The sequence below is a fragment of the Miniopterus schreibersii genome, assembly GCF_964146895.1.
Source record: "Miniopterus schreibersii genome assembly, chromosome: 5".
NCBI classification, from domain to species: Eukaryota; Metazoa; Chordata; class Mammalia; order Chiroptera; family Miniopteridae; genus Miniopterus; species Miniopterus schreibersii.
Genome location: NC_138106.1, coordinates 43,820,722 through 43,836,364, shown reverse-complemented (window position 1 = coordinate 43,836,364; position 15,643 = coordinate 43,820,722). Strand labels below are relative to the sequence as shown.

Sequence of the window (15,643 nt, the reverse complement as noted above, 5' to 3'; positions counted from 1 at the left end):
GGGAGTGGCATTGTGGCCATGCTGGTCCCCAGCACTGCGTGGCTACCCTGGAGCCCTGCCCTTTCCTCCCAGGTCCCTCCAGGGGGGCAAGTGCTTCTGGACTAGCAGGCAGCTGATAGTCCTGGCTGGGCTCCCTGTGGCTTCCCAAGTGGAGGAGGAAATGGGTTTTTGACATTGAAGTCAGTCTTCCTCATGACTGTGGAGACAATGCTAGGGCCAGGGATAGAGTGGGGAAGCCAAACTTAGGTGTTCACTGTGGGGGTGTCCTCTGATCTTTCAGGATCCTGCATGTACCCTTCTGGTTCTGGCCTGAAAGTCACTTGCCCAGGGCACCTGTCACTGCCCCCTTATATCTCTGTCCTTGTCTGGCCAGAATCCTCATGTGAACTTTAGATTCTGAAGAACTTTAGGGATCCCAGAAATCTTTTTCTGAAGCTCAAGGAAGTCCAGTGGCCTGTGGTCAAAAGCCCATTTGCTAATCAGCTGGTAAAGAGCTATGGCTCTCTTTCATGCTCCACTCGATGTTTACTCTGGAGGTCCCAAGGGCTCCTTAAATTCACCACATAGAAAACTAACTCCACACTCACTCCTCTTCCCTCTTCCTATCCCTTCTGCTGGGTGTCTGAGAACTCAGTTATTCTGCACCCCTCAATCCTTTTAACATTTTAAGTCAGAATCCAGATAATAATCTGATGTCCCAAAGATGTCCTTTGTGATGAACCCAATTTCACTTGGTTTGGTTAAATTACTCCCCTTGGTTCCTTCTTCCCTCTCCCCCCCCCTCCCTCCCTCCCTCCCTCCCTCCCTCCCTCCCTCCCTCCCTCCCTCCCTCCCTCTCTCCCTCCCTCCCTTCCTTTCCAGACACTTCTGAAGTGCTGGGCACCATGCCGGGAGGAGGACCCAGGCTGTGCCTACAGGGACAGTGGCATAGCCAACTAGCACCCACACAAAGGGCAGGAAGAGCGCTGTGCTCTGGGCTCAAGGGGAAGCCCTCAGTGGGCCCCACACCTACTTCACACCCACATCATGCCCCATTCGCCACAAATCTGGACAGTTTGCAACAGAAAACATGGGCCACAAAATAATGGTCAGTGTAACAGTAGAAAATCAGGAGGTGGGAAAATGAAATAAAATGAGCTCCACAGGCACCATATATTTTTAGAAAATGAGGTTCAGCCTTGGCTGGTGTGGCTCAGTTGGTTGGAGTGACATCCTGTGTACCAAAATGTCACCAGTTCAATTTTTGGTCAAGGCACATACCCAGATTGTGGGTCTGATCCCGGTTGGGGTGCATGTGAGAGGCAAATAATTGATGTTTCTTTCACATCAATGTTTCTCTCTCTTCCTTCTTTCCTTTCTCTAAAAGTCAATTTTTAAAAACCCAACCACATATCCCAGTGTGAAGATTTAGAAAAGGAAAATGGGGTTTATTCATTCTGGAAGCTTGATGGACAGCAGAGGTAGGTCAGCCAGGAAGAACTGAGAATCACAGCTCCATTTATGGGATATGCTAGACCCTGTGCTGGCGCATCACATACATCTTCACGTGTAATCCCCAGAACAACCCTGCGTACCAGGTACTCTGCGCATTCCCATCATTCCCATTTTACAGATGAGGAAACAGGGTCAGGAATTATGTGGCTCGCCCACAGTCACACAGCTAGAGCCAGATTCAAACCCAAGTCCATCTGAATTCAGTGCTTCTGCTCCTTATGGCATGGAAATGATTCCTGTTTCCACAAGCTTCTTTTAAATCAGGGCAGATTAAGCGTCATACATTGGCAATCTAGTCTTTGAGTGTAGTGATGTTTATTTAGCACCTACAAAGCAAGATTAACTGTTACATGTTTTGTTGATATTCTGGGAACAGATTGTTGGCAATTACCAGCCAGGCTTTATCGCAGGTTATTTGTTGAAATCTCAGTCCATACTTGCCTTGCCCACAGAATGTTCTGGAAATGAAATGGACTGGAAGTCAGGTGACTGCAGTGGTAATCTTGGGCTTGCAGGTGATTAGCAGCGTGACCTTGGAGAAGTCACTTTTCTCTGGTTTCAATTTCCCCATTTGAAAATGAAGGAATCGCAGCAACTCCACTGCTAGGACTAGGAGAGAAGTGCATGTGCATCAAGAAGCATGTCCAAGGATGCTCGTGGCAGCGCTGCATGTTATCTGAAAACCTGAAGACCACCTGTGAGGACCCGTGGTAACCCCATGTGGTAGTAGGCTTCCAAGTCGGTCCTCAATGATCCTGCCTCCTGGTATTGCCCCAGGTGTGGTCCTCTCCTGCACTGAACCAGGGTTGGTCTCTATGACCAATAGCCAATAGCACATGGAGGAATAATGCAAGCCGCCCTTGAGTCTGAGATATAAAAAGACAGCAGCTCCTATCTTGGGTTCTCTTTGTCATCACTGGGGAAGCCGCCCTGCTGTGAACAGCCTTGTAGAAGGCACCACGTGGAGAACTGAGTCCTCTTGACAACAGCTGTGTACTTGAGCCACCTTAGATGCCAGTTTTTTAACCCCTGGCCCATAGCCCAACTAAAACCTCATGAGAGACTCTGATCCAGAGCCACCAGGATGGGCTGTTCCCAGATCCCTGATCTCAGAAACTGTGTGACAATAAATATTTCTTGTTTTAAGCTGTTAAATTCAGGGATGGGGTATTTGTTACACAGCAATAAATAACTAATACACCTATACTATAGAGTGTTATGCAGAGCTCTGTGTCTGATATGGAAAGATTTCTAAGACATGTTGTTATGAGAAAATAATAACTATAGAAAAACATACAGAGCTACATCTCTTTTATGTAAAACACCATTACCACCTGCTATATTTTATATGCACTTACATGTGCATGTACACATGTAGTCAGTGAGCCATCATAATATACCAACTCTCAATGTTAGTTTATCTCTCAATAAAGGGGTCAAAGAAGGATGTGAAGAGGACTTTCATCGTGTATTCAATTTATTCTAGATTTTTATCATGACAATGTGTCCATGTACTACTTACATAAAATTTAAAATTCTTCTTCAAACAGAGGGGTTGGACTATATGATCACTGAGGTCTCTTGTAACTCTGTTGTTTTATAGTTCTATTAAAATAGTCACTGGATGTAATTAAAGAATGAAATAACATTTATCACCTCTTTGTTGGCAAAGGTTAAAATTTTGATAAGTTAAATGTTGGCGAAGATGTCGGGAAAATTGCTACTCTCATATGTTGTTTCTGGGACAATAAATTGAGAATCAGTTGGGAACGCTGGTTAGGGTGAGAATAAGATACTGTCGACTGAGACAAAACACGCAGCCTCCACACGCTTTGAGGTCGAGCCTTCTCCTAGATGCTCACTCTTTTACAGAGAAACAAGCTGGCGGCAGATGGGGTTGTGTTTATTTACACAACTGCTGTGCTGTGAGGAGCGTCTGCGACACATCAAAGGCTGCACGTGGCAGCGGGGCTTGCTGGAGCAAGCATGTCAACATAACCTAAATGTCCATAAATAAATTAGTCCGTGTGTTTTTATACCAGGAACCACAATGAAGCTATTAAAATGAATGAGCTAGATTTATATGTCACCATGTGGATAAACCTCTAAGACACATCAAATGAAAAAACACACTGCAGAATGTTTAATATAATATGGTGCCATTTAGAAACATAAACACACAACACCATCCCATTTCTTAATGTTCTGATGAAAAGTCAGAGAAAAAAGTCTTTAATGGTACAAGCCAGAGTCACAAGGGCGTGTGGCTGTGTCTCTGGAGAAAAAGAAAAGATTATAATTGAGGGATAACTAAAAGGGATTTAACCTTTATCTGAAATGTTCTGATTTGATTAAATAGGCATAAGGCACTAGTAAGCACTGTGTAAGAAATGCATTTAAATATTCATGTGTCATTAAAAGTTAATTTAGGAAAAGTCATTTGCCTTTACCGAGATCTTGGGCGGGGCGAGCGGGTCGCCTGGTATTTGAAGCACCGCGCGGCTCCGCTCTGGGCGCCTGCACAGCCGGACCGGGCGCGGGGACCCTCGGGCTGCCCGTCCGCCCAGCGCCTCTGCGCAGCGGCCGTGGCCCCGGCCCGGGGGCCTTTCGCGGGCTCCCAGCTGATTCCAGGGGACAGGCAGGCTGGGAGGCCCTGATGTGGAGCAGCGGGCCTGGGAGGGCGTCAGACGGCAGGACGCTGAGGAGACAGAATGCTGTGGCCTTCTGGAGTGCAGGCTGGAATAAAAAAGGCCATTAGTGAAATCCAAATATAGTTCATAATTTAGTAACAGTGTGTCCCGATGTTAACCTCTTAGTTTTGATAAATGTCCCCTCGGTATGTAAGGTGTGGACCTGAGGGAAGCTGTGATGGGCATCGGGGAACTCTCTGTACTATCTCTACAACCATCCTGTACTTGTAAAACTACCACAGAATAAAAAAGTACTACATTTCTTGGTTAATTGTTATGGTTACATTTTAATTCTTGCTTAATTAAAAAAGTTGTTGAAGTCTTTTGTGTTTTTGAGTTGGCAGGAGGCTTTGCCAGATCTGGTGCTCTTGAGGTTTCTGGGTAGGAACAGAGGTCTAGCTAGATGCTCAGAATCTTCCCCTCCAGCTGGGGCCCAGAACTCAGCATGCTGGGGAGAGGCCACACCCTTTCCTTCCAGCAATAAAAAGATGCTAAACAAAACTCAGATTCTTCAGATAACCTTTCCATCAAGGTCCATATGGTAAGTTTCTCAAGAATAAAACTGTCCATGGAGCTTGTTGGCTGTTCCAGAATGAGTGGGTAGGAGAGAAGAGGCCCTTCCTAGGGGAAGGGAGCAATCCCAGAGCTTTAAGATGGGGGAATCTCAGTGCCCATGGTCTGATGTGCTCGGGCAGAGATCAGGAGAACAAAGCCAGAGAGATGGGGAGGCCAGGCCAGCCCTGCAGAGGGGGAGGGTAGGGCAGTGCTGGCTTTCAAATCCAGTTCTCCCAATCTGCAACTCTAGGACTCTTCCTATTATTTCACTTTTGTCCCAATACTTGACAAGCAAGTGTCTGTGTCAGGGAAACTTGTCTCTAGGCTGGAGAGAGCCCAGAAGTTAAATCGTGACTCCTTGTAACTCCCTCTGTTTCTGCTGAGCAAAATTCCTCATTTTCCATTACTTATAAGAAATGGCCTCTGTGAGAGGGCTTCAATCTGCCAGCTGCCAGCACTTCATAGAACAAACAACTCATCCCGTTGAATTTATAAATTCTGGAACTACTTCCAGCCCAGTGCGGGGCTCCATCCCTGCCTGGCACCCTTGACTGATGAGGGTTTTGCTCATGTTCCTCCGGGAGGGCCTTGGGCCTCTCTCAGCTGACACAGTGTTCAGCCGAGATGAATGGGCCATATTACTATGAAATTTCCCTGGAGTTTGTGCCACGCCTCCCCCCTTCCTGCCACACCACTCAGGGGCCTGCAGATCTGCCTGCTCAGCCTTGAACATCTCTTCTACGGTTGGTCTGGGTAAAATGTCCTTGGGAAAAAGTGACTGCTTTTAAAATCATTTGTAATAAAGCATCTCTGATTTGTCTTGCTTGAGGAGGTTCAGGACACAATGAAGAAGGGGAGGCGGATGCTTCTCTGGGAGTGTGGCTCAGCCTGCCTCTTGTTTCCTGGCTGCTCTGCTGAGCTGGCTCCCCAAGTTAAGCAACAATATATTTTATAGCCAAGAGTGGGCAGAGAGAGGGCCTGACCAGGTTGCCCAGGCACTTGAATGAAAAAAGGGTCCGTCCAGCTTCTGAAATTCTCCACTACTGACAGGTGTGAGTACAGGTCACCTTAACTGAGAGCCTCCTGCACACTGATCCATGTGTTAGATGTGCTGGCTATGAGCTTGCCAAGAGATCTAACCCAACCTCAATTTTCAGTCTGTTTTCTTCTCCACATCCCAACCAATGTACCTTGTGAACCTGTGTTAGTCAAGAGACAGAAACGCAATTCAAACTAATATACACAAATTGGATGGTATTTATTAACTCATATAACTAGAAAGCTCTAAAGGGTGCAAGTGGCTTAAGGCTTGACTGGATTCAAGGGTTGAAGTTACAGTATCAGTAACATGGCGCCTTATCCTCTCTCTTCATATCCCCTCTCCTCACATGCTCTTTGTTTACTTAATTTTCAAACAGACTTTCCTTATGTCACCGCAAAGTGGTTACCAGCAGCTCTAGACTTGTATCTGAAGGTGCCCAAGAAGATTTGGCCAAGACTCTGACAGGCTCTCCTAAAGTCATGTGTTCATTTCTAAACTAACCTCTATTACCTTAAAGAGGGTATTCAGACTGGCCAGGCCTGGATCACCCTTGTAGTTGGGGGAAGGAGTTATCCACATGGAATTGGCTCCAACTTCTAAGGAAAGGTCCTGTGAGCAGAAGAAAAACAGGAGAAAGGATTCAGGGCAAACAAAACTTATAGCTAGCACAGTCTGCTCCAGAGCTAAATAGACCAGAATTGTTACTATTCCCAGACCATGCTTTCCATTTTCCTACCACCTTGACTCAGGCCCCCTCCTGCCTGTGCTGTAACAGAAATCAACCTAAAATATGACTGCAATTTACCAAGGCGAGCTCAGGTGCTGGAAGAACTACTGCAGGCTTTCTTTTGTCTCAATGCAATACAAATAAAGATTGACAAAACTAGAAAGCAAAAATCCCTATTATGTAAAAATTTGAAAACAAACAAAACCAAATTTTTGTTCTTCTGGTTTCTGGTCCAGCATATAAGGAGCTTGGAAGTTGTCATTTCATCCCACCAACAAGTAAAAAACTGAACAAACTGAACAGTCAGCAATTCTTAGATCTGTCAGAGAAGTGAGGTCACAGGGCAAACCGCTGTCCCAAAGTTCGAGAGACAGACAGGCAGATACAGAGAATCACAACTTACCAGAGCAGAAATCCACAAGCAAAATCTTCCATGGGAACCAGAACCAGGGTAGAAAAATCAATTTCAACAAATTGATGAATTGCTGAAGGCTCAGTGTGGACAAGCCGGTGAGTTAGAAACTTCCACTCTGTGAAAAGCACTGTTAAGACAATAAGACAAGCCATAGACTGGGAAAAAATATTTGCAAGAATTATATCTGATAAAGAACTGCTATAGAAAATATACGAAGAACTCTTAAACTCAACGATAAGGAAACAAACCACCTGATTTAAAAATGAGCAAGAGACCTAAACAAACATCTCACTAAAGAAGATATACAGCCTTGGCCGGTGTGGCTCAGTTGATTGGAGTGTCATCTAGTGCACCAGAAGGTCTCTAATTCCATTCCCAGTCAGAGTACATGCCTACTAGTTGTGGGTTCGAACCCAGGAGGCAACCGATTTAGGTATCTCTCTCACATCGATGTTTCTCTCTCTCTCTCTCCCTTCTTCCCTCTCTAAAATAAATTTAAAGTGTTAAATAAAGAAGATACACAGATAGTAAATAAGCATATAAAAGATGCTCCACATCATATGCCATTAAGAAAATACAAATTAAAACAACAATGAGATGCCGCACCACACCTATGAGAAAGGCCAAACTCCAGAGCACTGACACCACCACGTGCTGGTAGGAGATGGAGTAACAGGACGCTTGTTCATGGCTGGTGGGCATGCAAACTTGTGCAGCCACTTCAGAGGACAGTTTGGCATTTTCTTACAAAACTAACATATCCTTACCAGCACCACACTTCTTGGTATTTACCCAAATAAGTTGAAGACATATATCTACAGTTAAGGACTGAATGTTTGTGTCCCTCGGAATCCATACATTGAAGCCCTAATCCCCAATGCGATGGTATTTAGAAGTGGGGCCTTTGGGAGGTAATATGTTTCAGATGTGGTCATAATGTCAGGGTCCTCATGATGGGATTTAGTGCTCTGAGAAGAAGAGATCAGGTCCCCTGGCCTTCTCGCCCACACCATGTGAGGATACAAGTCAGGAAGAGGGCTTATACCACAATTTGAGCACACTGGCACCCTGACTCACACTTCTAGACTCCAGAACTGTAAGAAATAAATGTCTGGTTTAAAGCACCCAGACTATGGTATTTTGCTATAGAAGCCCAAGCTGACAAAGACAGCCACACAAAGTCTGCAAGCAAGGGTTTATAGCAGCTTTATTCATCATTGCCAAGACTTGGAAGCAACCAAAATGTCCTTCAGCAGGTGATAGATAAATAAACCGGTGCATCTGCGCAATGGAATATTACCCGATGCTAAAAGCAATACGCTATCAAGCAACTAAAGGACATGGATGAGTCTTAAATGTATATTGCTAAGTGAAAGACACCAATGTAAAAATGGCTATATACTGTATGACTGTAGCTATATGATATTCTGGAGCGGGCAAACTATGAAGATAGTAAAAAGATTAGTGGTTGATTAGATTGGCTGATGGTTCATCTTTTATCCCCACAAAGCAACAGTTCTTAGATTTATTAATTTTATCATTTTCAAATCTAAATATCTTTACTCTTTAACATCCTTACTTATGAATTTATTGATAAGAAGGTAATATCTTCAGGTATAGAGAAAATGGAGAGGATCATATGATATTACTTTGCTCCACTCTATGCAAATCATTTTGAAAATATAGATGAAATAGATTATTTTATAAGAGAATATAATTTCCCAAAATTCACACCCCAAATTAATGGACATGTAAGCAGAAAAAAATCACAAAGGACAAAGAGAGAAAATACTGTCATACAGTGACCAAAAATATCAGGAGACTCAGATGGTTTTACAGGAAGATTCTATGAAAATCTAATAAGATAGATAATGACATGGCTAGTTGTTATTCCAGAGCATAGAAGAATTTCTTTTATGACATATTATCTGCAAACAAAGACAATTTTACTTCTTCCTTTCTGACTTGGATGCCTTTGTAAGTACTAGTATTAAAATAGATGATATGGTTTGGTTCTAAGCTTTTTGGCAGCCAGGGCAAAAAACAAAACATGGATCATATATAAAATATAGAAGATGCAAGCATATTTTCTTAGGAGAAATGGTACTTTTGCTGGCACTAAATTATAAAATTATTTTTCACCCCTAGAGTTTATATAAGAAAAATAGGGCATATAATAGGCTAACTCTTCAATAAAAATTCTATAGTAAATGCAGAAAATCAGTTCTGACTGTTTCTTATAGTGACTGTGATTCCCAGCAAGAGAGGGAGGTTCGTGGGTTCCAGTCAAAGATGGAGACAGAGGAGCACCTCCTCCTAGGCATGCACCGAGTCTACAGCCACACATGGAACAGTTCCTTCTGACAAATCCAGAAACTACCTGAGCAACTCCTCCACATCTGGCGAATGAGGGAACGCCCACCTTGCAAAAGGCAGAACAGGCTGAGATACACCATAGACCCACCTCTGGCACAGTCAGAGAAAGGTTCTTCTTGGGACAAGCAGAGAGATACTTCTTTGAGCACAGGGGAAGGCAAGGATAAGCAATGAGAGAGTCGGAAGGGGGGAGGATAATGTCTTTTGTCTACATATCCGCAGGAAATGTAGAAATATGGATGCCTGTCAAGAGGTGGAAAGAAGGGGTGGGACAGAATTTGAGACAGAGGGGAAAGGTTTGGGGAACTCCCAAGAGGTGAATCATGGAGTGATGGGGGAGTGGAGGAGCCAGCTACAGCAGCTCAGCATGAATTTGTAGAAATCCTGGTTTTTGAAGAGCTGTGACCTGCCCTGGGAAATCTCTGCCTCCTCATAGTGGGGAAAGGATAGTCCTAACTGGCCCTCTTTATGGAACGGCAAGTGTCCCATCACTGAGGCGATTGAAGCAGAGCTTGTATAACCAATTGGTAGGGATACGGTGAAGGAGATCTCGGAACAAATGGGCTAAATAACCTTTAAGATCTCTTCCAACCTTGAGATTTTACGATGCTATAATTCTATATATTGTAAGAAACTTAACAGAATCAAATTACTTCCAGCCTATGCAAGTTATAGTGACCTGCTTTTCAGCTTCTCCAAGGGAATGGAGTGAAAAGTGCTGTGCACTCAGAATAGATTGTGCGACCCGCGCCCTCTCATTCCAGGTCAGTCCTCCTAAGTATCAGGCGATGACGAGGCGGCAGCTCTGCCGTCGCGCTGACTGGTAAGCTGGCACAGTGTTCATCTCTCTTGAGCGGCTCTGACGGAACGGATGGAACGAAGTATCCTTTTGACACATATTCTTTTTTGTTTGCTGGTGGCTTAGGAAATTTCTGCTGCTAAACTCAGCATTTCCCCTGCTGACTCCCGGTTATGAAAGTTCTGCTCTCTTTAGAGAATGTTATTTAGTTCTTATATCTTGGAAGCAGCTTTGCAGAGGAGTCAGCAGGTAAGAAAGAAGATGTTCTATCTGGCTCCAGCTTCAAAAGGTACCACAAATCTTGGACTGATGACAGGACCCCCATTTGTCTGGGTACCCCATGTGTCCTGGAATAATACAGAGTAAACAAAGACTGTTCTGACATTATGATGCTTGCTTCATCTTGGGATGGAGCTATATATTCTCAGATTAAATCAAAGGGTAATCTTTTAACAAGACTCATTACATAAGTTACAAAGTCATTGAACATTGTGCAATTCCATTCTGGTTTTATTGACAACCCCTCCCCCAACCGCTTCCATCACCAGAACAAGCCATTTAATGACCGACAGCATATGTATTTTCAGGAGGAAGTGGGGGGACATCAACTTGTCAACATGACCCTCAGTCCCAGTCTGGAGGAGCTTGTCCCAGGAAGTCTCCTACCTTCTAGTCAGCTCATAGCCCCTTGGGACATAAATCATCTGCCCAAAGCTCCAAAATACTTCCACATGGAGTGGGACTTCGCTCCACTCTTTGGCATAAGAAATATTGCTTATTCTTCCCTCAAGTCCAGCATCAGTAGCTGAGGGGGCTATCAACATGACGTAAGTCCTGTATGTCAGGGAAGAAGTAGAGGAAAAATGTTCTAAGATCAAAGGGAGTGTATGTTGTCCCCATTTATAGACATTAACTGATGTTGATAGTTTCATTGGGCCTAATCATAAAAACAAAAGGGCAGAAGTACTAATCAAAACTCAATCACTACTGTACTACCCAAAGCAATCTACAGATTCAATGCAATTCCTATCAAGATACCAATGGTGTATTTCACAGAACTAGAACAAATATTCCAAAAATTTATATGGAACCACAAAAGACCCTGAATATCAACAATGATCTTGAGAAAGAACAAAGTTGGAGGAATCATGCTACTTAATATCAAACTATACTACAAGACCATAGTAATCAAAACAGCATGGTACTGGCATAAAAACAGACATATAGATCAATGGAACAGAATAGAGAGCTAAGAAATAAACCCACACCTTTATGGTCAATTAATATTTGACAAAGGAGGCAAGAACATGCAATGGAGTAAAGATAGTCTATTCAATAAATGGTGTTGGGAGACTAGGACAGATTAAATGTAAAACAAAAAAATAAAACTAGACCATCTTCTTACACCATATATAAGAATAAACTCAAAATGGATTGAAGACTTAAATGTAAAACTCAAATCCATAAAAGTCCTAGAAGAAAACATAGGCAATAAAATCTTAGACATTCGTCACAGCAATATTTTTTCTGATATGAGGTGATTGCAGGGGGGGAGTGGAGGAGGGTATGAGGGGATAAATCATGATGGAAAAAAATAAAATAAAGAATAAAAAACCCTCAATTACTACTGCTTATGTGGGGAGTCACAAAGAGCTATTCACTTCTGGTTAACCTCACCCTACCAGTGTGGCCTGAAGTATGTTGGTTAAACTCTTTTGACCTCATATTTCACCTAAAAATATTGGGATTAAAATGAGAATCTGTTTATTGACACCATCTTGGCTGTTTCCAAAATGGATATTAAGAAGTCTTGATAAAGAACAAAGCAAAACACCATAATCTATATGATTCTATAAGCAGGGTAGAAGAACCACGTAGCCAAAGGGAAAGAGAAAAGGATTGTACCCTAGCCTGAGTAGATGTGCCGTAACGGCAATCAAAACTGAGCCCTTGGAGTCTTAGACTGTCTGCGAAACTCTCCACCAGCCTAAAAGGCCACCATTCTTATAAGGGATAGTTACTTGTTCTACCAAACAGCTACTGCGGGACACGAATGGTCAACTGCGTTGATGTCAATCACTGGGAAGCCCAGAGAGAAAACGAACTGTAGGAAAATGTTGGATAAACATAAATTCTTCTGCCACAAGTACCTACATAAAACATAACAGAAGTCCTTGTAAATGAATAGCCAAGTGTGCAGCAGGAAAGGAAAATCACCAGGCACCAGAAATGACGAGGAACGAAAAGCTACAGTGGAAAGTGGGTGAGCTGCCAGCTGCCCATGGCGGTGGGTAGTTGGGGGAGTGACTGGTGGGGGTGGGGGTGGTGGGCACGATGGTGGCAGTTTCAGTAAGCGAGGGGCTCGGGCTTTCCTGCCCACATGGGGCAGGAAATGAGACCTCGGGCCACATAAGGCAGGGAGTTAGAATGAGGACCCTGCTTAGAACTGGCATTCTCAGGGCCCACGGCCTCAGGGAAAATATAGATTAGGAAGAAAACTGTCCACGGGCTCAGCGAGAGAACAAGAGAATACGTCTGTCTCTGCTTGGGCTCAGATTTAAAAATTCTCCCCTGAGAAATAAAAACTCAGGGCCTGTGTCTCACATAGATTTCAGTTTGAACTTATACTACCCAGGAGCCTGGAAACTCCCAAGGCAAAAGCCTTAATAAAAAATCGGTTTTGATTTGCCTGGAGAAGTAAATACAGAAACACTCTGGAAGAAATACTCCATCATCTAGGATGAAGGGTATTTTATGGGACCTACAAGCTGCACCGAAGCTGCATAAGAGCCCGGAGACGTGACTAGAGTTCCACGAAACCGGGGGTAATAGAAAGATGGGCAAACGAAGAGTGTAAGTGTGGCTAAAACTAACTTAACAAGCCTGCACATGTACAAAAGGACACGTGGGCAAGGGTATTTGTGGCAGTATTATTAGTACCAAAAACCTGGAAATAACCCATGTGATTCTTTAGAGGACTGGTTAGATAAACTGCTGCACCCATGCAAAGGTCAACTCAAATGAAGCCAGAAAAAAATCAATATAATTAGCTACCTTTTACGTAGGAGAGAGAGAATAAGAATTTCTATCCTTACCTTGAGTACTTGCATGGACAGGAAAGAATACGCAAAGCTAATAGCTATTACTGGCCACAGGGATGGCCCATGGGGTGTGTAGAAGGGACATGAGCGGGAATGAAATGCATTTTTATGCTATTTTGATTTTTAAATAATGTGCGTGTTTTAGTTATTAATATTACTAGGAATAGCCCTGGCCAATGTGGTGCAGTGGTTAGAGCTTGGACCCTAGCACTAAAAGGTTGTGGGTTCGATTCCTGCTCAAGGGCACGTATCTCGGTTGCAGGTTTGATCCGCAGCCCCGATCGGGGTGTGTGTGTGAGGGAACCAATCGATATGTCTCTCTCACATCGATGTTTCTCTCTCTCTCTCTCTCTCCCCCCCTCCCTCCCTTCCTTCCACTCTCTCTAAAAATCAGTGGGAAAAAATCTTCAGGTGAGGATTAGCAACAGCAACAAAAATAATTACTGGGAATACAGAAGATTTGGATATTACAGTTAATAAGCCTGATCAAATAGAATATATATGAACCATACCCCCGACATGCAGAGCCTCCATTCGGAGTACGCCCTCTTGTTGCAGAGCAGAGAGGGCTGAGCGCGGGGACAGCACTGGGGTGAGCGCGAGGTGGATGGGCACTGGGGAAAACAACTGAACACGGTAAAGGAGATCCTAAGGTGCGAAAGGAGAGGCAAATGTCATCACGTGCTTTCTGTGCAATCTTGCCTGGAGGAGCAAAGGTGAAGCACCAGGTGCTTCAGTCAGCGTGGCAGAGTTTTCTAAGTGCTCAGAGAGCTGGATGACAATGTCTGCTAAAGAGAAAGGAAATTTTGAAGACATGGCAAAGGCGGACAAGGCCTGTGATGAAAGAAATGAAAACTTATGTCCTTCCTAAAGGAGAAACATAAAGAAGCTCAGGGATCGCAGTGCACCCAAGAGGCCTCCTTCGGCCTTTTTCTTGTTTTTTTGTATCACCCCCAAATCCAAGGAGAGCATGCCGGCCTGTCCATTGGTGATGCTGCCAGGAAGCTGGGAGAGATGTGGAATCCCACTGCTGCAGGTGACAAGCAGCCTGATGAAAGGAAGGCTGCTAAGCTGAAGGAGAAATACGGAGAGGAGACTGCTGCATACCATGCTAAAAGGAGAGCCTGGTGCAGCGAAAGGAGTTGTCGAGGCTGAAAACAGCAAGAACAAGGAGGAAGATGGTGATGATGATGATGAATGTTTGTTGTTCTAGTGCAGTTTTGTCTTGTATATAAAGCATTTAACCTCTCTGTATACAATTCACTCCTTTAAAAGAAAAAAATTGGAATGTAAAAAAATATATATATGTATATATATTCTTTTAAAGTATATATGAAACATTGATGAAGCTTTGGCAAAAATTAAACTCTGTTTAGGTCATAAAATCTCAAAAAAACCCTCTAAGATTTAATATCTATAGTCTTCATTCTCTGACTACAATATAATAAAACTACAAATTAATATATAATCAATACACCAATTTTACTTGGTTATTATAAATAATCCATGGATCAAGGAAGAATAATATTAAAATTATAAAAATATTTAAAATTGAATAATTGAATAATAATTAATACTTAACATATTAAGTATGTGGGACACAGCTAAAATGAATCTTAGAGGAAAGTGGATAAACTTACATACATATACATAGAGTGAGTTGTATAGATCAAAGGCATAGAACTGAGAGTCCAGAAATAGACACAACATTTACTATTAATTACTTTTCAACAAAGGTGCCAATGGAGAAAAACAAGCCTTTCATAAATGGGACGACTGAGCAGCCATATACACAAGAACAAAGCTGTACCCTCACCTCATGCCACACAAAAAAGAACTCAAAATGCATCAAAGACATGAGAGCTAAAGCTATTGATCTCTTAGAAGAAACTATAGGTGTAATTATTCATGACCTTGAGTTAAGCAATGATTTTTTAGATATGACAACAGGAGCACAAGCAACAAAAGAAAAATACTGGACATCAACAAAATTAAACTGTGCTTCAGAGGTACCATTAAGAAAGTGAAAAGACAACCCACAGAACGGGAGAATGTTTTTGCAAATAGAGTATCTGATAAGGGACTTATACCTAGAACATATAAAGAACTCTTACAACTCAGTAATAAAGAAACAACCCAATTTTTTAAATGGACAAAAAACTTGAATAGACATTTCTCCAAAAAAGATATACACATGGCCTATGAGCACAAGAAATGGTGCATGGTGCTGGCTGGACACCACTGACCATCCAAGAAATACAAACCAAAATCACAGTGAGACACCACGTCGCACCCACTAGGATGACTATAGATAAAAAGACAGGTAACAGCAATATTGACGACAGTGTGGAGAAGCTGGCAGACTCAACAGCGTTTTGGGATGGGACTTACAGAAAGAAAAGGAGCTGTATGGCCAAGGCCCTGGGGGACCTGTCAGATGGAAG

The 15,643-nt window shown here is 43.1% G+C and overlaps 1 pseudogene across 1 annotated transcript in view; it reads left to right on the top strand.

The window, feature by feature from the left end:
* The first annotated feature begins 13,870 nt into the window (after window positions 1-13,870).
* LOC308557461 (high mobility group protein B1 pseudogene) overlaps window positions 13,871-15,643 on the top strand; it is a 183,197-nt pseudogene continuing 181,424 nt past the window's right edge. Inside the window, exon 1 of the transcript in view lies at window positions 13,871-14,379. The product of the transcript in view is annotated as a high mobility group protein B1 pseudogene (transcript). The remainder of the gene's footprint in view (window positions 14,380-15,643) is intronic.